The following is a 17,356-nucleotide window of genomic DNA, read 5'->3' on the forward strand; positions in this document are numbered from 1 at the left end:
TCCGCAGGGAATGCAGGGAGGTGAGACAGGAGCTGTGACTGTCCGCAGGGAACAGAGGGAGGTGAGACAGGAGCCGTGACTGTCCGCAGGGAACAGAGGGAGGTGAGACAGGAGCTGTGACTGTCCGCAGGGTACAGAGGGAGGTGAGAAAGGAGCTGTGACTGTCCGCAGGGAACAGAGGGAGGTGAGACAGGAGCTGTGACTGTCCACAGGGAATGCAGGGAGGTGAGACAGGAGCTGTGACTGTCCGTAGGGAAGGCAGGGAGGTGAGACAGGAGCTGTGACTGGCCGCAGGGAACGCAGGGAGGTGAGACGGGAGCTGTGACTGTCCGCAGGGAATGCAGGGAGGTGAGGCGGGAGCTGTGACTGTCCGCAGGGAACAGAGGGAGGTGAGACAGGAGCTGTGACTGTCCGCAGGGAACAGAGGGAGGTGAGACAGGAGCTGTGACTGTCCGTACGGAATGCAGGGAGGTGAGACAGGAGCTGTGACTGTCCACAGGGAAGGCAGGGAGGTGAGACAGGAGCTGTGCCTGTCCGCAGGGAATGCAGGGAGGTGAGACAGGAGCTGTGACTGTCCGCAGGGAACAGAAGGAGCTGTGACTGTCCGCAGGGAACAGAGGGAGGTGAGACAGGAGCTGTGACTGTCCGCAGGGTACAGAGGGAGGTGAGACAGGAGCTGTGACTGTCCGGAGGGAAAAGAGGGAGGTGAGACAGGAGCTGTGACAGTCCGCAGGGAACACAGGGAGGTGAGACAGGAGCTGTGACTGTCCGTAGGGATGCAAGGAGGTGAGGCAGGAGCTCTGACTGTCCGCAGGGAATGCAGGGAGGTGAGACAGGAGCTGTGACTGTCCACAGGGAACAGAGGGAGGTGAGACAGGAGCTGTGACTGTCCGCAGGGAACAGAGGGAGGTGAGACAGGAGCTGTGACTGTCCGCAGGGAACAGAGGGATGCGAGACAGGAGCTGTGACTGTCCGCAGGGAACACAGGGAGTTGAGACAGGAGCTGTGACTGTCCGCAGGGAACAGAGGGAGGTGAGACAGGAGCTGTGACTGTCCGCAGGGAACAGAGGGAGGTGAGACAGGAGCTGTGACTGTCCGCAGGAATTGCAGGGAGGTGAGACAGGAGCTGTGACAGTCCGCAGGGAATGCAGGGAGGCAAGACAGGAGCTGTGACTGCCCACAGGGAACAGAGGGAGGTGAGACAGGAGCTGTGACTGTCCGCAGGGAACAGAGGGAGGTGAGACAGGAGCTGTGACTGTCCGTAGGGAAGAGAGGGAGGTGACACAGGAGCTGTGACTGTCCGTAGGGAACAGAAGGAGGTGAGACAGGAGCTGTGACTGTCTGCAGGAAACAGAATGAGGTGAGACAGGAGCTGTGACTGTCCGCAGGGAAAGCAGGGAGGTGAGACAGGAGCTGTGACTGTCCGCAGGGAACAGAGGGTGGTGAGACAGGAGCTGTGACTGGCCGCAGGGAAAGCAGGGAGGTGAGACAGGAGCTGTGACTGTCCGCAGGGAACAGAGGGAGGTGAGACAGGAGCTGTGACTGTCCGCAGGGAACAGAGGGAGGTGAGACAGGAGCTGTGACTGTCCGCAGGGAACAGGGGGAGGTGATACAGGAGTTGTGACTGTCCGCAGGGAATGCAGGGAGGTGAGACAGGAGCTGTGACTGTCCGCAGGGAACCGAGGGAGGTGAGACAGGAGCTGTGACTGTCCGCACGGAACGCAGGGAGGTGAGACAGGAGCTCTGACTGTCCGCAGGGAATGCAGGGAGGTGAGACAGGAGCTGTGACTGTCCGCAGGGAACAGAGGGAGGTGATACAGGAGCTGCGACTGTCTGCAGGGAACAGAGGGAGGTGATACAGGAGCTGTGACTGTCCGCAGGGAACAGAGGGAGGTGAGACAGGAGTTGTGACTGTCCGCAGGGAACGCAGGGAGGTGAGACAGGAGCTGTGACTGTCCGTAGGGAACAGAGGGAGGTGAGACAGGAGCTGTGACTGTCCGCAGGGAAGAGAGGGAGGTGAGACATGAGCTGTGACTGTCCGTAGGGAACAGAGGGAGGTGAGACAGGAGCTGTGACTGTCCGTGGGGAACAGAAGGAGGTGAGGCAGGAGCTGTGACTGTCCGTGGAGAACAGAGGGAGGTGAGACAGGAGCTGTGACTGTCCGCAGGGAACAGAGGGAGGTGAGACTGGAGCTGTGACTGTCCGCAGGGAACAGAGGGAGGTGAGACAGGAGCTGTGACTGTCCGCAGGAACAGAGGGAGGTGAGACAAGAGCTGTGACTGTCCGCAGGGAACAGAGGGAGGTGAGACAGGATCTGTGACTGTCTGTAGGTAACAGAGGGAGGTGAGACAGGAGCTGTGACTGTCCGTATGGAACAGAGGGAGGTGAGACAGGAGCTGTGACTGTCCGTAGGGAACAGAGGGAGGTGAGACAGGAGCCGTGACTGTCCGCAGGGAACAGAGGGAGGTGAGACAGGAGCTGTGAGTGTCCGTAGGGAACAGAGGGAGGTGAAACAGGAGCTGTGACTGTCCGCAGGGAACAGAGGGAGGTGAGGCAAGAGCTGTGACTGTCCACAGGGAACAGAGGGAGGTGAGACAGGAGCTGTGACTGTCCGCATGGAATGCAGTGAAGTGATACAGGAGCTGTGACTGTCCGTAGGGAATGCAGGGAGGTGAGACAGGAGCTGTGACTGTCCGTAGGGAAGAGAGGGAGGTGAGACAGGAGCTGTGACTGTCCGTAGGGAATGCAGGGAGGTGAGACAGGAGCTGTGACTGTCCGTAGGGAACGCAAGGAGGTGAGACAGGAGCTGTGACTGTCCGCAGGGAACAGAGTGAGGTGAGACAGGAGCTGTGACTGTCCGTAGGGAACAGAGGGAGGTGAGAGAGGAGCTGTGACTGTCTGTAGGGAACAGAGGGAGGTGAGACAGGAGCTGTGACTGTCCGCAGGGAACAGAGGGAGGTGAGACAGAAGCTGTGACTGTCCGCAGGGAACAGAGGGATGTGAGACAGGAGCTGTGACTGTCTGCAGTGAACAGAGGGAGGTGAGACAGGAGTCTTATGTTCATTAATAAATAGACATTCTTATTATGAACACAGCTAGCTTTTGCTAGACACTTTTATTGAGCACATGTGGACTAGGTACAGTATCTGTAGAGGCTTACATCTTGACTGCTGCCTTGTGGGTAGCCTAGTGCCTCATGGGTAATGTAGTCTTAAAAAAGTATACAGCTGGGTAGTGTAGTCTTATATACAGCTCTACACAGCTCTACGGCTCCACCTAGTGTCCACTATGGAATGACATGTTATTGATCATTACATCCCCCTTTCTTTGAAGTTTAACAAAATCAATATCAATCAACTTTCAAGAAAACAATAAAGATAATATCAGTAATGCTTTTGTTAGTGCTCTATATACATAAACATTTTCAAAACAGTCAACACATTTTCAAAGCTTTACATTGTACTCAAAGATTAAGTCTATCAGGCTCTTTTACTTCACGTGTGGATCTTCTCAACACGGGTAAGTCTGATGTGTCTTCATGAGATTGTTCTGGCAGTGAATGACAAGATGCAGTTGCGGCATTGTCATCAATCTGGTCTTGAATAGTCTTTTGTGTTTTTAGGAGGGAACGTCGGTTCCTCCTGAGAATCTGTCCTTCCTCAGTTCTAACAGTGTATGACCTTGCTCCTACTTCCTCAAGAACTGTAGCTTTCCTGTTCCATGCATCTGGATCCTCAATCCTGACAACATCATCCCTTGTCAATGGTTTTAGAGTTTTGGATGACTTGTCATAGTATGATTTCTGTTTCAGCTTTAACAGTTGAAGTCTCTGTAGTGTATGTACCCGTCTACCTTTAAGGGAACTATTGAATGTAACCGTTCACCTTTAAGAGAACTACTTTAGGTGTGGCACTATTTGTTTGGCTTCTGTATACTGTAATACCGATAGTGACCACACCAGTATATAAGTGTTGTGGCCGGATTGCTGGGGCAGATTCGCCCTGACCTTCGAATAGTAAAGACCTGTTTGTTTGTTACTCCTGAAGTCTGTGTCGTTATTAACTGCACAACCCACAGACTTTACAGTGGCGACGAGTCCGATCGTACCCTGCGGCAAGACTACCAAAGCAACGAAGAGCGTCGAAGAGAGGCAACCGCCCTCGTCGTGCTGCTGAAAGAAAACACGAGGCTGCAGCAGGAGGAAGGAGGAAGACTTTAGCAATAAAAGCTTCCATTAGCAACAGGCACTGACTACCCTTCTACCACGGTGCGGAGTGAGCCGATCAGCTGGAAACAAGGCGGCCGTGGAGACTGTGAGTAGGGGAAGGTGTAGAGAATATCCGGAGGATAAGGGCTGTGCACTCGACCACGGTCGAGGGGGAACGGAGCCGGTCAGAAAGTCGGGTCCAACGGCGTCGTGAGACAGTCGGACCTCGATCGGCGGGAAAAGCCGGGCAGCGACCGCAGCCACGAAGCGCTGAGATTGGGAGTAGGCGCGGGAAGAGAAACCCAGCCGCAGCCGGGGAGGGAAACATCGGTCTGCGAGAGGGCTGGGAGGCGAACAGGACCCGTGCAGGTGGGAGAGAGAGACAGAGCCGAGCAAGGGGAGAGAGACTGCGCGAGAGCCAGTCCAGCGGCTGAGCTGTCCTCCACCAACGGGGTAACCAGAGCCGGTAGAACCGAACATGCGGGAGAGGGAGAGACAGAGCCGAGCAAGGGGAGAGAGACTGTGCGAGAGCCAGTCCAGCGGCTGAACTGTTCTTCACCAACGGGGCACCCAGGGCCGGTAGAACCGAACGTGCGGGAGAGAGAGCGACAGAGCCGGGTACGGAGAGAGAGGCTGCACGAGAGCCAGTCCAGCAGCTGAACTGTCCTCCGTTAACGGGGTGTACCCAGCGCCGGTAGAGCCGTGCGGGCGGGAGGAAAAGACAGAGCCGAGTAAGGGGAGCTGTGCGAGAGCCAGCCCAGCGGCTGAACCTGTCCGCTGTGGGGAAAGCGTACCCCTTCCACCAGGAAGAAACGCGGGAAGCCGCCATTTGGCGGAGGAGACGACAGAAGCGGGAAACCGCCATTGAAGGGGGCGGGGAGAGAAAGGAAGAGCGGGAAACCGCCATTTTCACAGGAAAACCGCCATCTTAACTGACATACCGCCAGTGAAGTGGGCGGGGAGAGAAGGAAAGAGCGGGAAACTGCCATTTTCGCGGGAAAACCGCCATCTTAGAAAGAAACAAATAAATAAGAATACTTAAAGAAATACTGGTGCTGCTCCCAAGGGAAGAAAGATGCTTAAGAGAGGGAATATTAACGATTTTAATTCTGAAATAGAAGACTGGGCCACGTACGTGGAACGCATAGAGATCTATTGCGAAGCCAACAAAATAGAGGAAGACGACAAGGCGATAACATTGCTAAACTCGATGGGGGCAAAAACATACGGGCTCTTGAAGCATCTAATAGCACCAAATAAACCAGCGGATCAGACCTTCGAAGAGATTGTGGCTGTGCTGAAGGACCACTTGAACCCCACACCGTTGATGCTGGCTGAACGATTCAAATTCTACGTAAGAATGCAGAGGAAAGACGAAAGCAATGCGGAATACTTGGTCGAACTGCGCAGGCTAGCGATATACTGCCAGTTCAGAGGGAATCTGACAGAAGCGCTGCGGGACAAGTTCGTATGCGGATTGTCCAAAGAAGGGATGCAGAAGCGACTACTGGAAGAGAACGACCTCACACTGGACAGGGCTGTCCTTATAGCTGCATCGCATGAAGCCGCAGCGAAAGGAACGGCGGAAATGCAACTAAAGGCGGCGGCACTCGGGGTGGACCAAATTACTTCAAGCACAACAAAATGCTACCGTTGTGGGAAGACAACGCATGACCAGAATCAATGCTGGTTTAAGAACCAAGGGTGTAGGAAATGTGGCAAACTGGGTCACATCGCGAAGGTATGCCGGTCCGGGAAAAAGACCAACAATCAAAGGAAGCCACCACAAGAAAAGTACAACAAGGTACACAAGGTGGCTGAGAAGAGTTCAGACGAACAGAATTCAGACTCAGACCCAAACAACCAGGAGCTGGGTAGTCTGAGAATCCACAATGTGGGTAAAGAAACGGATCTACAGACCATCTGGGTCATACTAAAAATAGCTGGAGTCCAAGTAAGAATGGAGCTGGACACTGGATCAGCTCTATCAGTCATCAACCGAAGGGACTACCACCGGCTATTCTCTCACATACCTTTAAGAAATACCAAGTTCGTATTACAGACATACACGGGGCATAACGTATACCCCGTGGGGAAAATAAGAGTCAAGGTGAGAGATAGGGGTAAAGAACACCCAAGAATGAACTTGTACATATTACCTGAGGGAGGACCACCACTTCTAGGACGGGAGTGGATTAAGAAAATAGACATGGAATGGCATTACCTAAAAGCCATAATGAGGGAGGACTCGGTGCAAGCTATTAGCTCAGAGTCTGAAATGGATGATGATAAGACCAATTCGAATATGGAAGACAAGGCTAAAAGGGATTTGCCGACGATGGGGAAGAAAATGAAGACATGCAGAAGGACTTATGGTACCAAGAAGAATAAAGCTGCAGAGCAGAACTCCAGGTTGACAGAGAATTCTGAGCCTGTTCAAGCAAAGGATTCATCCACGACGGAAGAACACCGAGCTCGGACGCAAACTTATGTCAAAGTACGACAACAATTAGAACAGTTGAGTGACCGTCTCGTACAAGAGATGAAAAATATGGAAAAGTTCTGGGACACTGAATGGGAGAACCTGGAAAGACAACAGAGACAGCTAGCTCAAGCAGAGAGCGACCATAGAGCCATCGTGGCCAAATACCAATCACATTCCCCTGATGCTGTTCAGGAACTAGAATATTTACAGAACGAACCAAAGGAAGAGGAATCTTCAGGAAGCCAGGATTTTATTCCAGTTCTTCTCTACGACTCCTTACAAGCAGAGTGTGAGAAGTTGAAAGAACAGTATGAACAGGCCCAGGCTACAATTCTGGAGGGGGTTAACTCGGCAACCTCCGAAAAGCTAGTTTCAGTAGAAGCATATGAACAACTAAAGGTTGAACATGAGCAAGAAGTCCAAAGGCTGCAGGAAATTCTTGATGAGCTCAAGGCCAAGACAGACTCATCGGTAGAAGTTCCATCCATAGATGAGAAATTAGAGGTGAAAAACATGGCAGAGCATGAAAGACAGGATGTCCAAGAACTCATAAAAACATTGAAGGACACCCAAGACAAATATAAGGCGGCAATGACCGAGGTTCAACAACTTGAAGAACAAATTCAACTGGGAATCCTTTCAGTGGAAGAAAAGGAAACTGTAAGAAACTCAGAGACTGTAAGAATGGTCCCTGAACATGAACTAGAGAGCATCAGGGCGCAACTTTTCCGAGCGCTGAAAGCCAAAGTTCAAGAGGAACAGAAGGTGGAAGTATTGGAGGAAAAGGTGGATGAAATGGAGAAGACTCTGATCCACCGTGTTCCCAGGGAAGAGTTAACGGTCAGCCAACTCCTTCATATGCTGAAGGACAAGACTCTGCAAGGAGAACACTCTGAACACGAGCTTCAATCTTCAGGGGGAACGAGTTTGGAGCTCTCAAAAGTCACGGAGATAGCTGAGGTGGCAACACAAATTTTACAAGGATGCCAAAAGTACGTTGAATCACGTCAAGGTGAACAGAAGAATGTGGAAACCGTTACTTCAGTAGAAGGATTAAATAGCCTGATAACGCAATTCCCGATGGAAGGGAAGGTATTGAACTCACAAATGAGGTCCGTCGTGATAGAATGGCAGATAACCCAGGAAGAGCGGGATGAATATGAATGCATGAAGAAGTCTTTTCAAGAAAGATGTCTAGGGAAGGAACCACCGTCAGCTAACGTCCAGACGGGTGAGGAGGAAGAAGAAGGCTCTCTCGCTGGCCTAACTCAGGACGAACCCGAATATTACCATGACCTGTTGAGTGACACTGAATATTACGAGGATGTGGTCTGCCCAGCTTGTGATGAAAACTCCCAAAGTGCTGAAATCCGGATGAAGCACTTAAGGTCTAAGGAACATAGAGAGTTGGTGGCGCTACAGCTGGCAGCCGAGAAAGGAGCTCCGAGAGTTTCAAAAAGGCAGAAAAGAAAAAGAAGAAGCAGAAGATAATAACTGTCTAAAATATTAGCACTTCTACCATCTCAGGCGGGACACTACGAAAGGAGCTAAATTAGTTGAAAAACTGGAAAATGTCAAGACAGCCAGTTGGTTGTAAAAGTCCGCACTGCTGGTTCAACAGGACGAAAGTTCAAGCTGTTACATCAAGAAAAAGGCTATGGAGGAGTCACGCTAGCCAGGTGAACCGGCTACACCAAAGAAATGTTGTTCGGAACGAGTCAAGATCAGAGACTGAATCTATGAACTGTTTCCGCAGAGACTGAACCTGTGAACTGTTCCCACCGAGATTATATCTGTAAATTGTTTTATATGACATTGACTCCACCGAGATTATATCTGTAATTTGTTTTATAGGAAGTTGAAGATATGTATGTTTAACGGGGACTCTGTAAGTAATAAGCTAAAAAGGGAGGATTGTAGTGTATGTACCCGTCTACCTTTAAGGGAACTATTGAATGTAACCGTTCACCTTTAAGAGAACTACTTTAGGTGTGGCACTATTTGTTTGGCTTCTGTCTACTGTAATACCGATAGTGACCACACCAGTATATAAGTGTTGTGGCCGGATTGCTGGGGCAGATTCGCCCTGACCTTCGAATAGTAAAGACCTGTTTGTTTGTTACTCCTGAAGTCTGTGTCGTTGTTAACCGTACAACCCACAGACTTTACAGTCTCTGTCTCAGTTCCTCACTTTGCTGTTCTTTTGCACAGCAGGGTAGCGTGGTGCGCAACTTGCGACCCATTAGTAGTTCAGCAGGTGAAGAACCACAGTCTAAGGGTGAGGCTCGGTAGCTCAGCAGGGCGAGATAAGGATCAGACTTGCTTTCTGTCGCTTTCTTCAGTAGCTGCTTGAGAACTTGAACACCTTTCTCTGCCTTACCATTTGACTGAGCATACAAAGGACTGGATGTGATGTGCTGAAAGTCATAATGTGCTGCAAACTGTTGCCACTCCTTACAGTTGAAACACGGACCATTGTCGCTAACGGCAATCCTGGGAATTCCATGTCTGGCGAAGATGGATTTCACATGCATTATAACACTGCTTGCTGTGGTGCTTGAGAGCAGCGCCATCTCAGGATAGTTGGAATAGTAGTCAATCACTATTAGATAGTCTTTACCATTTAAATGACAAAGGTCGATACCAACCTTTTGCCATGGTGCTGTTGGTATGTCAGCTACTATCATTGGTTCCTTTGCTTGTTTGTTTTGGTGTTTCTGACATGTCTCACATTTGCCTATCATGTTCTCAATGTCCTTATTTATGCCAGGCCAATAAACAGTGTCTCTTGCCCTCCTTTTGCATTTTTCAATTCCGAGGTGTCCCTCATGAATCCTTTTGAGCATGTCTTGACGTAGAGCCTGTGGAATGACTATTCTGTTCTGTTTTAGTAATAGTCCACTTGCGACGCTCAATTCTGACCTTATGTGAAAATATTTTGGACAGGAACCTTTTGGCCAACCATGATGAATGTTCTCTATTACTGTTTGTAATACTATGGCCTAGAAATTGGGTTTTGGCTTAGCCAGGGCTTTAGCGCCGGAAATTAGTGCCGGCACTAAGTCCCCTGCGCGCGCCAAAAATTCAGTGGCGCCGCGCCCAAACGGCTGCAGGTGCTACTGAAGGGTCTTAGCGCCTGGAAAAGGGCGCTAACTGCCGTTTCGCGCCGCAATTCCGGCGCTGCGGCACCCGATGCGGTGCGGCAGGCTGGGGAAGTGCAGGCCTCCTCCTTCCGTTAAGGAGGAGCTGCCTGCACCCGGCCGCGGCCCGCGCAAATCTGCTTAAAAATGAGCCCGGCACCTCGGACAAGTGCCGGGCTTGCATCTGTTCCGGGGGGGGGGAGAGAAGTCCGGGGAGGGAGCTGCGGGCAGGCGGCCGTCGGGAAAGCGGCCGGCCGCCGCGGGGCCTTTAATGCGCCGGCGCTAACTGCAGTAAGGCACCTCTGACAAAACGCTGGTTGCGGCTGCCACGGGCGAGGCGGCCGCAACTCAATTTCGGAGTTCGGGCGGGTTACCACGGCAACCGGGACGCTGCGCACACCGATGACGTCATCGGTGCCGGCGCAGCGCTACCGGAGCAACGCCGATTTAGGGCCCCAGGGAATTTCACTACTGGCCATAACTCCGGCGCAAGGCCCTCTAGCGCCTCAAATGAGGCACTAAGGCTACTGAATTTTCAGCCGTATATCTTTTACTGTTTCTTCTGCTATTTGTGGTGTATGTAACCGTTCCACCTTTAAGAGAACTATTTTAAGAGATGCACTACTTTATCTTGGCTGCTGTATACTGTAATACCGGTGGTGACCACACCGGTATATAAGTGTTGTGTAATGATTTATTGGGCAGTTCAGCCCGGACCTTCGACTAGTAAAGACCTGTTAAAATTTACTCTTGTGGTCTGTGTAGTAATTCTCACTATAACACACAGACTTAACAGTGGCGACGAGTACGATCTTACCCTGCGGCAGAGATACATCCAAGGCAGTTTAACGGGCGTTGAGAGGAGGCATCCGCCCTCATCATCCTGCTGAGAAAAGACGCGGGTTTGAAGAGCAAAGGAAGAATTCTGACACGAAGCCTTCCATCAGCAACAGGCAGTGATCATCCCTTCTATCACGGTGGTGGGTAAGCCGATCAGCGACGAGCAGCAAGTCGGCCACGCTGGCTGTGAAGTAGGGGAGGGAAAAACGGAGGATATAAGGGCGGAGAACTCGACCACGGCCGGGGAAAAGAGCCGGACAGAAGTCGGGGCCAGAGGTGCTGAGACTGGGGCAGCGTGAGGCACGGGAGCCGCGGTGAATGCAAACGCAGCCGGTGTAAAAGACCGGGCTGCAAGCGGGCTGGGAGACGCAACAGCGTCGAGAGAGAGCTCGACCGCGACTGGTGAAAAAGGCCAGGCAGCTACCGAGGCCGCGAGGCGCAGCGACTGGGACAGCGTAAGGCGCGGGAGAAAATTAAAAAACCGCGGAGAACTCAGCCGCAGCCGGGGGAAAGGACCGGACTGCAAGAGGGGCTGGGAGGCACGATTTGAGAACCGCTGGGGAGGGCGAACGCAGCAATACGGCAATCGCCATTACAGCCAGCGGGGGAGAAAGGCAAACGCGGGAAGCCACCATTTTCGTAGGCGGGGGAAGAAGACAAGCGTGGGAAACCGCCATTTTGAAAAAAAAAGAAAAGAAAAATTTCTTTTTGTTTCTCAAGAAGATTGCGAGGATGCCTAAGCGTGGTAACATCAACGATTTCGATCCCGATGTTGAAGATTGGGCCACGTATGTAGAACGCATAGAGATTTATTGTAAGGCAAATAAAATATCAGATGAAGATAAAGCACTAACCTTACTAAACTCAATGGGTGCGAAGACGTACGGGCTATTGAAGCATCTTCTATCACCAGCTAAACCGGCGGATCAGACTTTCGCTAATATTGTTGCTGTCCTGAGAAATCATTTGAACCCCACACCGCTGATGTTAGCGGAACGATTTAAATTTTATGCGAGAACGCAACTGAAAGAGGAAAGCAACGCGGAGTATTTAATTGAACTGCGTAAGCTAGCGAAATACTGTCAGTTTGGGGAAAGACTGACAGAGGCACTGAGAGACAAATTCGTGTGTGGATTGTCAAAAGAAGGAACACAAAAGCGGCTGCTTGAAGAGAATGATCTTACACTTGATAAGGCTGTCACTATTGCAGCATCGCACGAAGCCGCAGCGAGAGGCACTGCGGAAATGCAGCTGAAGGCAGCGGTACTCAGCGTAGATCAAATGGCTTTGGGTACAATGAAATGTTATCGTTGTGGAAAGGCAACACACGATCAGAACCAATGCTGGTTTAAAAACCAGGAATGTAGAAAATGTGGCAAGCTTGGTCACATAGCTAAAGTATGCCGGTCAGGAAAGAAGACCAGCAACAAAAAGTCGCCGCAGGAAAAGTGCAGAAAGGTACATAAGGTGGCTGAGAAGAGTTCAGATGAACAGAATTCGGATTCAGACTCCAACAGCAAGGAACTGGGTAGTCTGAGAATTCACAATGTGAGTAAGGAAGCTGACCTACAAACTATCTGGGTCACACTTCAGATAGCAGGAGTCCAAGTGAAGATGGAATTGGACACCGGATCGGTGTTGACGGTCATGAATAAGCAAGATTACAAAAGGTTATTCACACATATTCCCCTACGGGATACGGAGATAGTATTGCAGACATACACGGGGCAAAGAGTATACCCCATCGGAAAGATAAAAGTCAAGGTGATACACAAGGGCAAAGAACACCAAGGAATGGACTTATATGTACTACCTGAGGGAGGTCCACCACTTCTGGGACAGGAGTGGATCAGGAAAATAAATATGGACTGGCACTCCCTAAAAGCACTAACGGTAGATTCCGGAAAAAAAGATGTCAAACCTGAACGATTGTCCAGAATATTGGATGAGGCTAAAGAGGTGTTCCAACAGGGACTGGGAACACTGAGAGGAATTAAGGCAAAAATCAAGATTGCAGAACATGCAAACCCAAAATTTTTCAAAGCCAGACCGGTACCTTATGCGATACGACCTGCTGTGGAAGCTGAGCTGGAAGGGCTAGAACGTTCAGGAGTACTGTCTAAGGTGGACTGGAGTGAGTGGGCCACGCCCATTGTTCCCATCATGAAGCGTTCATCGAGTAACAAGCCAGGGGAACCGAGGAAGGTCCACATCTGTGGAGACTTCAAGATCACAGTTAATCCGGTGCTTCACACGGTGCAATATCCGCTTCCGCGGATTGAGGATATCTTTGCTTCATTGTCTGGCGGGAAACACTTCACCAAGATAGACCTGGTGCAAGCGTACTTACAGATGGAAGTTGAGGAAGAGTCGCGCCAGTATCTCACAATCAACACGCACAGAGGCTTGTATCGATATAATAGACTGGTTTTTGGAGTGGCTTCGGCTCCAGCAATTTGGCAGAGGGCCATGGAGCAGGTATTACAGGGAATTCCAAACGCTCAATGTTACTTGGACGATATCCTGATTACAGGAGATGACGATGAGGAACACCTTGCAAATTTGAAACTGGTGCTCACCAGATTGAAGGAATATGGACTTCGAGTTAATCGCCAGAAATGTGAGTTCTTTCAGAAACGGATCTCGTACTGTGGTCATGTCATTGACCAGGAGGGGCTGCACAAGTCACCTGACAAGATCGAAGCTGTTGTGAAGGCTCCCGCTCCGGAAAATGTATCCCAGTTGAGGTCGTTCCTAGGGTTGATTAACTATTACCATAAGTTTCTGCCAAATCTATCCACGGTGCTGCACCCGCTGAATGCTCTATTGCAGAAAGAAGTACCCTGGAAGTGGAGCGAGGACTGTAAGAAGGCCTTTCGCAAAAGCAAGGCGTTGATCACCTCTGAGGAAGTGTTGGCTCATTTCAACCCAACGCTACCTATTCGTTTAGCTTGTGATGCTTCTCCTTATGGTATTGGAGCAGTACTCTCACACAAGTTGCCAAATGGCTTGGAAAGGCCAGTCGCATTTGCATCCAGATCATTGACCTCCGCTGAGCGCAACTATGCTCAGATAGATAGGGAGGCTCTCAGCCTGGTGTGGGGAGTAAAGAAGTTTAATCATTACCTGCAGGGCCAGAAGTTTACACTGCTGACAGACCACCAGCCGTTGGTATCCATATTCAACCCTAAAAAGGGCGTTTCCATTATGACAGCGCAAAGGCTACAGAGGTGGTCCCTTTTCCTAGGGGCACACCAATATGACATAGAATACAAAGGATCAAAACAGCATGGGAATGCTGACGGTTTATCGCGCCTACCGTTGCCAACGGTAGAAGAGGCGCCTACAGTGGACCCAGTGGAGATGTTCCACTCAACCATAGTGGAATGTCTACCAGTAAAAAATTCTACCATTGAAAAGGAAACGAGAAATGACCCGACTCTCTCACGAGTCTACAATTTAACGGTGAAGGGATGGCCAGCACATGGCAAACCACTGTTGCCAGCATTCTCGCAAAGAAGAGAACAGCTGTCAGTGTGCCGAGGAACCTTGATGTGTGGATCCAGAGTGGTGCTTCCACCCAAACTTCAGCATAAAGTGCTAAAGGAACTTCACGAGGGGCATCTGGGTGGAGTGAAAATGAAGAACCTAGCCAGAGCGTTTGTGTGGTGGCCAGGTATGGATGGAGACATCGAAGAAATGACCAAGAGCTTTCTAGGATGCCAGAAGGTCCAAAACGCCCCACCACAAGCCCCTCTACATCCATGGGTGTGCCCTCATCTCCATGGCAAAGGGTACATATCGACTTTGCTGGTCCATTTATGGACTCAATGTTCTTAATCGCGGTGGATGCACACTCCAAGTGGCTGGAGGTAATAAAGATGTCCTCCACCACCACGGAAAAAACCATCACAGTATTAAGGACCATATTTGCCAGGAATGGGCTGCCGGAACAGATCTGTTCTGATAATGGACCGCAATTTGTGTCCGAAGAATTCAGGAAGTTCTTAAAAAACAATGGGGTTAAGCACTACACGTCCGCCCCTTACCATCCCGCCACCAATGGATTAGCTGAAAGGTTTGTCCAGACCTTCAAGAAGGCCATAAAGGCCATGGGTAATGAAGACATAAATCTACAACATAAGGTAGATAACTTCTTGTTTGCATACAGGAATGCAACACATGCGGTTACAAACCAAACTCCCGCCATGATGTTTTTCAATAGAAGACTAAGATGCCGGCTGGATTTGATCAAGCCAAACATCAGAAGGGACGTAGAGAACCGGCAATTTCAAGGCATGAATGAAAGGCCAACTAGAACCTTCCAGATAGGTCAACAAGTTTTGGCCCGGGACTACCGTACCGAGAAATGGCAGCCTGGAACTATTTGCACACGACTAGGACCGCTGATGTATACCGTGGACATTGGTGAAAGCATAATAAGGCGCCATGCTGACCAGATCATAGAGTCATCCAAAAAGGGACAACCTACACCACAACTCTATACGCCTAATGATGAAGCAGAGATACCCATAGTATCTACCTCCGATCCGGTGATACTGGAACCAGATGAACCCGACACTGGCATTCAAGCCGAATCGACCTTGCCAAAAGAACCTACTACACCACCGAAAACTACTACACCACCGAGGCGTTATTCGGACCGAGTCAGGAAGCCTCCAGAGAGACTGAATCTGTGAACTGTTTTTACATGAAGTTGTGTATATATGTTATTATGTTATGTTTAATGGGGTATATATACTGTTAAGCTAAAAAGGGAGGATTGTGGTGTATGTAACCGTTCCACCTTTAAGAGAACTATTTTAAGAGATGCACTACTTTATCTTGGCTGCTGTATACTGTAATACCGGTGGTGACCACACCGGTATATAAGTGCTGTGTAATGATTTATTGGGCAGTTCAGCCCGGACCTTCGACTAGTAAAGACCTGTTAAAATTTACTCTTGTGGTCTGTGTAGTAATTCTCACTATAACACACAGACTTAACACTATTTGCTTTGATTTTGTGTCTGACACGGGCAGCGCAGCAGTGACCATACTCACATGAACATCCACGTCTTCTTCAGTAGAGCTCACATGACTCATTTTGGGTGCTCGGGATAGTGCATCTGCTAACACTATGTATTTGCCTGGTGTGTAGATCAGTTCAAAGTCATATCTTTGCAGCTTCATCATGAGTCGTTGAATCCTTGGAGACATCTCATTCAGGTTTTTTTTTTTGATGGCAACCAGAGGGCTGTGGTCTGTCTCAACTGTGAAGGTGGGAAGTCCATATATGTAGCCATGAAACTTTTCTAGTCCAACTACCAAGCCTAGACATTCCTTTTCAATCTGGGCGTATCGACACTCAGTATCAGTCATAGACCTGGAGGCATAGGCAACAGGCTTCCAATCTTCACCCTCTGCTTGTAGCAAGACTGCACCTAGGCCATCTTTTGATGCATCCGTTGACACTTTGATTCTTTTATTGGGTCAAAGAAGGTGAGTACAGGTGTGGTTGTCAGCACTGTTTTGAGGTGTACCCACTCTTGTTCATGTCTTTCTGTCCATGCGAACTCATTTGTTTTATGTAGCAGGTCTCGCAGACAGGCTGTCTTGGCTGACAAGTTAGGAATGAACTTTCCAATGAAGTTTATCATCCCCATGATGCGTAGCACTCCTTTTTTGTCAGTAGGTCAGGGCATTTTGTGTATGGCATTTACTTTTTCCATATCTGGCTCTATTCCTTTACCTGATGGATTATCTCCTAGGAAAGTGACTTCCTGGACGCCAAACTGACACTTGGCTTTGTTGAGCTTCAGTCCATTCCGGCGTATGCTCTGTAGCACTTTAGTCAGTCTCTCATTGTGTTCTTTCAGTGTGGAGCCCCAGATGATGATGTCATCAACATAGACCCGAACTCCTTCCAGACCTTCAATTATGTGTTCCATCGCTCTATGAAAGATTTCAGATGCAGATATTATCCCGAAAGGCATTCTGAGGAAACAATACCTGCCAAATGGTGTGTTGAAGGTACAGTATTTGGTTCTCTCTTCATCCAGTTTTAGTTGCCAAAATCCTTGTGAGGCATCGAGCTTTGTAAAGTATCTGGCACCTAACATTTCACTGGTGATTTCTTCTCGCTTGGGAATCTGGTAGTGTTCACGTTTTATGTTTGCATTTAAGTCCTTTGGATCCATGCATATTCTTAGATCATTGTTCTTTTTCTTTACACATACCATGGAGTTAACCCAGTCTGTTGGCTCTTCGACTTTCCTGATGACTCCTAGTGTGGTCATTCTGTCCAGTTCATTCTTGAGCCGGTCACGCAGGGGTGCTGGAACTCTTCATGGAGCGTGTACCACTGGCTGAGCATCCTCCTTTAGCTGGATCTTGTAAGTGAATAGTAGAACTCCAAATCCTTTGAACACATCCTGGAAATTATTCACTACAGAATCCACCGAGTCATCTGGTCTGCTTATGGCACAGTTTATACGGTAGACTCTCTTGACGAGTTCTAAGTCCTCACAAGCTTTGTCACCCAGTAGTGAATCAAGTCTTTCAGCCACAACAGAAAACATGAGATGATGCACTTTGTCTTTGACTGTCACTTTAAGTCTGCATACACCTAAGCTATCTATTTTCTGTCCATTATAGTCCTTCAGTAGTACTGAATTTTTTTGT

Source organism: Somniosus microcephalus, chromosome 3 (assembly GCF_052327205.1).
Source record: "Somniosus microcephalus isolate GS21.2 chromosome 3, FLI_Smic_1.0, whole genome shotgun sequence".
Classification (NCBI taxonomy): Eukaryota; Metazoa; Chordata; class Chondrichthyes; order Squaliformes; family Somniosidae; genus Somniosus; species Somniosus microcephalus.